Source organism: Oreochromis niloticus, linkage group LG17 (genome assembly GCF_001858045.2).
Source record: "Oreochromis niloticus isolate F11D_XX linkage group LG17, O_niloticus_UMD_NMBU, whole genome shotgun sequence".
NCBI lineage: Eukaryota > Metazoa > Chordata > Actinopteri > Cichliformes > Cichlidae > Oreochromis > Oreochromis niloticus.
In genome coordinates, this window is record NC_031981.2 from 32,904,342 (window position 1) to 32,911,320 (window position 6,979).

Genomic DNA, 6,979 nt, shown 5'->3' on the forward strand with positions numbered 1-6,979 from the left:
GGCTCCGGGTGGTTTGGGAAAATAAATTAGAAGTATTTAGCTGAAGTGTATTTTATTTGTGTTTAGTTCTTTTTTTTAACTTGTAGTTCTAAATTGGAAGATTATTGTGATTTTGAAATGTAAAAATAAAATTATATCTTATTATTTTTTCATTGCTCAAAATAAGCTTCACACTCGCGGAAGCCGGTGTACCCGCCCAAACGCCGTGCATTTATCGAGACTATCGACACCAGGTAGGCCAATTACCCAGATAGCAAGACGACATTGAATCTATGTTGATTTTTCATCCGAACCGTCGTATATGGTCGGGGTTGAAATGCCAATGTTGTAACAACATTGAAATACTGTGGTAAACCGACGGTCTTACTATAGAGACGTTGTAACGATGTTGATTCACCGTTGTTTTTTTGTCATTGATATTTGATCTATTTGTAGTCGACCAGGTGACAACAACAACGTCGAGAAAACGTCTATTTATAGTTGACGATCATTCGGCTCCGGTCACCATCAAAAACCATCGATTTGTAGTTGAGCATTAAATTGCACTGCAACTGATCGGGTATAAAGTACCAGAGAAAGTAGATTTATTGTTCATTTGTTATCAATGACTTGGTCTAGTTCACCAGCTTTAAAAAAATCATGTCTACGTGCAATTTATGTATAGTTGACCGGGAAATTAAAGCAGCGATCACTTGGACTATTCCGCAGCACCCCTCTCACATTGGTACATCCCCCCAGGTATTCATTGTCTTCTACAGTAGAGCGGGACATTTGATTTACTCTCAGTGGAATTGACCGGAGAAGGCATCAGGTCATGCACTGCACTGGCCTGCACCACGATTAGTATAAGGTAAGAATGAATGATTTTTTTTTCCTATTCGTTATTTCCATGTTTGCATTTGAATAACAGTAAAAAACTCGTTAATGTTGTACATTAACGAGTTTTTTTTACTGTTATTTACGAGCCCGAAATTGTGTCTACTTCTTACAATCCGGCAACAAATAAACTGCACTGCGAACAAAGTATATCAACAAAGAAAACATTTTCGTTTCATAATTTCTTCGTTATATTCCCTTACAAAGCTAGCTTTAACGCTTCGAGTTTTCCTTTGTTCTTGCCGTCGCCTCGCGCTTGACCCAGACTTTCGCTCTGTAGTTGCTTAGTACTACAAAAAATTCTAAATCTGTGATATATGATTGATAAACGTAAAGTTAACTGTATAAACGTGTTCAATGACTTTGTTACTTTTGATGATTGGAGAGCACTCGTTTCAATTCGCACACGAAAACTTTAGACTCAGTTTGAATGCTCACGCAGCATGCCCACGTGACTGTACGTTGCACGCTGACCTAACTTTACGTTGCACGCGTACATGACTTTCCGTTTGTGCCTTGTATAATGAATAAGGCTACGTCCACACGTACCAGCGTATTTTTGAAAACGCTGATTTTTCTATGCGTTTGCACCTTTTGTCCACACGTAATGTATGTCTGGCCGTACATTGTGTTTGTATTTCCAGGCACATTTCACGAAGCAGAACGCAGTCTTCAGAGATATCCACGTGAACGCTGTGATACGTCTGACCTTCAGTCCGAAAAAGAAAACCCAGACCAGTCTTAAAAGAAAGCACAAGTAAAACCCTTTTATTCACAAACATATCTTTGATTGTTAAGAATTTATGATCTTGTCTTTTATACATATCTGTGGTGCTTGCATACTGCAATATCACCACATAATATAGTACAAAAAGTGGAAGTTTGTAAACTTTTTAAAAATGCAAAGCCGTGTACACTTGTGCACTTCAAAAATTCATTGTATACTGTACCTTCTTGCACGTCTCTGTTTCCTGTGTGTGTTGTTAGAAATCAAACTAACTTTAGGAAACAATATGCCAAAAGCATATTTACAATTACTTAAGACCGTTTTTAATTTCTTTTCTTTAGACCAAATCCCCTGTACACATATACGGACTCAGAGGATGAGCAGCCTACAAAAAAACGGTTTCCCCAGGCCCCTCGAGTGAAAATACCAGGTAATAAAATACTGTCTAGTGTCTGTGTACATATCTGTGTCTGACACAAGGAAACTTTTTTGACAAGTTGTCTGTATTCTTAAATACTTAAAAAATTATCTTTTTCTAAACAGCCCTCATCACTCCAGTCTGCCCCCCAGCCCACTGATAGCAACCATCATAATGCCACACCCAGCTTCCGGCACCTTTCGCCACTCCGGCACAAGCCGACACAGCTTTGCGATCTCGCCAGCATGCAGTCTGATGTCTTCCCTATAGATGGTATGCTTTTAAAAAAGTTTTAAAGCTGCATCACAATGTCATTGTACTCTTATCTAAAAAAAAAAAACAACCCAATTTATACTCCTGAATGTCATCTTGTTGTGATTTTTTTTTTTTTCTGTAGATTCCAGAGACTCTGTGAGGCCACTATTACAAGGCAAGTTTGAAAATCTTGGAATTTCACAGTTTACATGGTATAACAAATATATGTGACAGGCAAAAACTAGTAAACACTTTTAGCAGTTACAAGAACTAACAAATGAATATCCAACAAAAGGGAATAGAAATACATTGTACTGCCAATACTTTGGTTTATTCTTTGTATGACTTGAAAATCAGGCTTTAGGGAAAACTAAATGACATGTTTCTATCATCAATTACATGAAGTAAACACACAAGCACTTGCATACACATTTAAGACATGAGACACGCTAATTCCATCTCATAAAATGTGTCTATAGGTGAGACGCTTTGCGTTGATTGGTGCTGCTGGACCACACTGGAGGTGCAAGTCCGCCGTGTAATGGTTTATGCCATTACAAAGGAGCTGGCCTCTGTACTCAACTGGGCAGGGGAAAAAACCAAGGACCAGACAAAGCAAAAAAGGGCATTTAAAGAGACAGCGCTGTGCAGATGCATATTTGGTAAGTTTTAACATTTATTGTAGTTTTATGAGCCTAAAGTGAACAATAAAGGGATCAATTGATGTGCTGGGTGCGTTTCACATTTCCTATGTCTGTTTTTTGCTATATTACTTTGTCTTTCTTAATAACAAGACTTTCATGTCCGGTTAATCTGGAGATGGAGTCTTTGGTCTTCGGCTTGTTTTGTCCTCGGGTTGTACACTTTGTACAGCCCGAGGACCCCATGTTTTCTTTTTTCTTTTTTTTTTTAAAGGATACACGGCACACCATGCTAAGACATATCACATTTTCAGCTTATAGCTCTTTGGGAATCAAATGCAGCAGTTTGCTGATTTCCGCCTGGTGACTTTCATGTTTATCAGCCTAGGAGTTTACATACTTTCTCCCTGCTGAAGACAATTAACAAGAGCTTATTCGTGTGCTCTAATTCCCTTTTTTTGTCTTTGTTTTTTTGTGTGTGTGTCTATTTTTGTCCTAGATGGCCTGGCGCAGTAGGTAGGGGCGAACTCTATGTCTGAGTTGGTCTTTGCTCAAGCAGTCCAGAAATGGCTCAGATATGCTCCAGATCGTACGGGTGGCGCGCAGGACGCACATCATCCATCCCCATCCCGGAGTAAATAATAAAAAGTGACGTGAAACATAGAAATGTAAATAGGAAACTTTGTCTTTTAATAAAGTATTTTGCAAATGATACATGTCTATTGACCTTTTTTGTTTTTTTGTTTTTTTTCAATAAAAAGCAACTGTACGAAAGAGGTGGAAAATCAATACCATAGCTCAACAGTGTTTCAATATCAGAATCTGACATTGTTTCAATGTCAACAGTGTTAGAAAATATAACGTAGAATCAATGTCAGGTTTCAACATTGATTCAACATCAAAACCTGACGTTGTTTCAACGTTAAAAATGGGTGCAAGAGTGATGTTGGGTCAACGTCACACTTCAACGTTGCTTCAATGACGTCGCCTGATATTGACTCAACATTGTTTCAATGTTTCCTTGCTATCTGGGTATGGATCTGGATCCACATTATGTCGGCAGCTGTTCTCCACCGTGAACTATGTTAAAAACAAACACCGCTCACGCCTCACAGATGACAGCTTACAGTCCTGCGTAAAGATGAAAGCCCCGATTTGCAGACGCTGTGCGCAGAGGTTTGGGACCAGAAGTCTCATTGTAAACATATCACGGCAGACTCGACAATGTACCACTTTTCACACACGGTTGCTGTACGCATACAGCTGGTTGTAGCTTTTCAGCTCCCAGCCCGACAACACAACAGCAGAGAGAGCACAGACTTTAAGGCGGCGAGGCGTGATTGCGGGTGCAGGTGCGTCCGACTCCCATGCAGCAGCACTGCAGACCACGCCCCGCCACACACATTAACCAATTTTGCAAATATCTATTTTTTTTTAGCGGCATAGAGCTTTTTTTCCCAATTACTTTTTAAAAGTCAGGTCAAGGCTCCAAAAGCCCAAAGGCGATATAAGGGAGGCGGCTCACAACAGTTTTTGTTTGCTACATGGATCATTTTAGTTCAGCTGGGTTTCTTTCCTTTTGTTATATTTCTTTAAGAGTTTAAAATGAGTTAATTGCATAAATAAAATGTAATTTTCTCTGTAGCACTTCATGGATTTCATAAGCAACACACCTTAGTTGCTCTGTGGATTCTTTTAAAAAGCAGTTAAAAACTTTTCTGTTCAAACAAGCCTTTTGTTGATCTACGTATTTTATATTCTTTACATTATTTACATTTGATCTTTTACATTGTGTATAATGTCTATTGATTGTATTGTTTATTTTAATATTTGTGTACAGCACTTTGTGACTGCCTGTCTGTGAAAAGCGCTTAATAAATAAACTTTACTTACTTACTTTAGTTGTTCACACAAAGCATAAAGGTAAAAAAAAAAAACAATATATACAGTGTTAGCTTCATTTTAGATTTCAAAAAGTATTTGCAGCTCCCAGTGTTTTCTTTTGCGTGGAAACCGGCTCTTTGGGTGTTAAAGGTTGCTGACCCCTGGTCTATACTATACTGTCCTGGTGGACATGGCAACACTTTTTTCATGGTTACATACAGTTTTAGACTGATGTGGGCCAAAGCCTAGCACATACTTGCCAACCTTGAGACCTCAGAATTAGGGAGACATTCAAAGGGGTTTTTACAGTGTTTACTTATCGGAAAAAAATAAGTTAAATCTCACAGGCCGGGGGTGTCCAAATTCAGAGGCTGCGTCCACCTGAGGCCTTCGCGGTCTAAGTGGTCCTCCGAAAGCCGTGTAGACCGGAAATGAGCGACTGTGAAATTGGGGGGGGGGGTCTAGCCTTCATAATTACGTCACCTCTGCCGTCTGCTCCTTGCTGTCTAAATAAAATAAAATGTAACCGGACGCTTGCGTAGATTCTCGACCATCTCACACTTCTGTTTAATCAGTTTTCTGTTTGACATTTATTCAGCTGTGTGAAAACCCCGGAGGAACCCTCCCGAGGGATTAATAAAGTTTTATTTAATCTAATCTAATCTAATAACTTTAATCTCAGCCAAACCGATTTACTCACGAACAAATAAAACACCGAAAAAGGCCAAACAATAACATGTTTAAGTTATTTGAAGTTTACACAACTACATTCTCGCCTGAAAATATGTTAAAAGTTTATTTCGCGACCTAGAAAGAGTAATAAGAGTAATATTAATACTAAGTAGCTGCAGTAGTAGTAGCCATTGTTGGAAACTGGAATTGGCTGGGCCAATCTAAGATATGGTTTTTCAATTTTGTTGTCCGGGTGGAAAATCAGGAGAAATTGGGGAGAATGGTGGCTCCGGGAGATTTTCGGGAGGGGCACTGAAATTTGGGATTCTCCCGGAAAAATCGGGAGGGTTGGCATGTATGGCCTGGTATTGCCTGTAACGTTATTATGACGGACACATTTTATGAGTGAACTTGACTTTAAGTGACTTACAGGTTTCTTTGAAAAATACTTTCTTATAACCAGGTTCTTCCTTTTTGCTGCCATCCTCCTCTCCTCCTTGCAGCTCCTCGCAGCGCAGGATTGCCGCTGCTAAAACTAAACAGAGCTCCCTGAAAGGCACAGCCAATCACATTGGCCATATTTGTCACATGAGGTAGGACTCCAGTAGAGGACGTAATTTAACTCTTTCTGCACCGCTGGGCGAATGAGACGTTGACAGATCTTTTTTTTCTTTCTATCGGGTTTGTTTTTCTTTACTCGAAGAGATCAAATTATTGGTGGGGACAAATCAATAATTGCTGGATATTGGTGGGGACATGTCCCTTCCGTCCATGCCAAATCTACGCCCTTGAAATAAATACATCTGAGGCATGTCAAACGTTATATGGAGTTAATGTTAGTGTGACATTAGTGTGACTCAATAGTGAATCCAACACTTTTCATTTTAAGATCACAATCAAAGACGATCCTTTCTGCTGCCAGGTGTTAGTTATTAGTTGTTAGTTCAATTTACAAGTCGTTCGGAATTCTTGCAATTCTTGGTGTTGCCAGCAAAATCTTGGGAAGTTTGTGTAATGGAAATGGGGGTCTGTATTGTGGTTTACCACAAGCAGTTAAAGAGTGGTGAATGGATTGGCCAGGAAAAGTTTGGAAAGCATGCTTATGTGGACTTGCATCACTTTGCCAGTGCAAGTCAGCTACCTGCTGCTGTGAAACGAGGTCCACCGAGTTCATTGCACCTTTGTGAATGGATTCCTGAAGAAATTCAGTAAAGCAAAAAGAGCCATCTCAGTGGAGCATCACACAAACCGAATTGGAAAACAGACAGAGAAGCCTTTAATTAGTTAACCGTTTGTTTCAGGATGGAGTCTTGCATGTGGGAGGAAGACTCAGGTGAGCTGGCTTGTCAGTTGAGTCTTCTTCCCTGACATTATAAGCACCAAGATGTTTGCTAACTATTAAGAAGGCCAACAATTCAGTTCAGTTTTATTTATATAGTCAATATATAGTCAAATCACAACAACGAGACATGATAAAATGTCTGCCAATTAAAGATTAAATCTTGG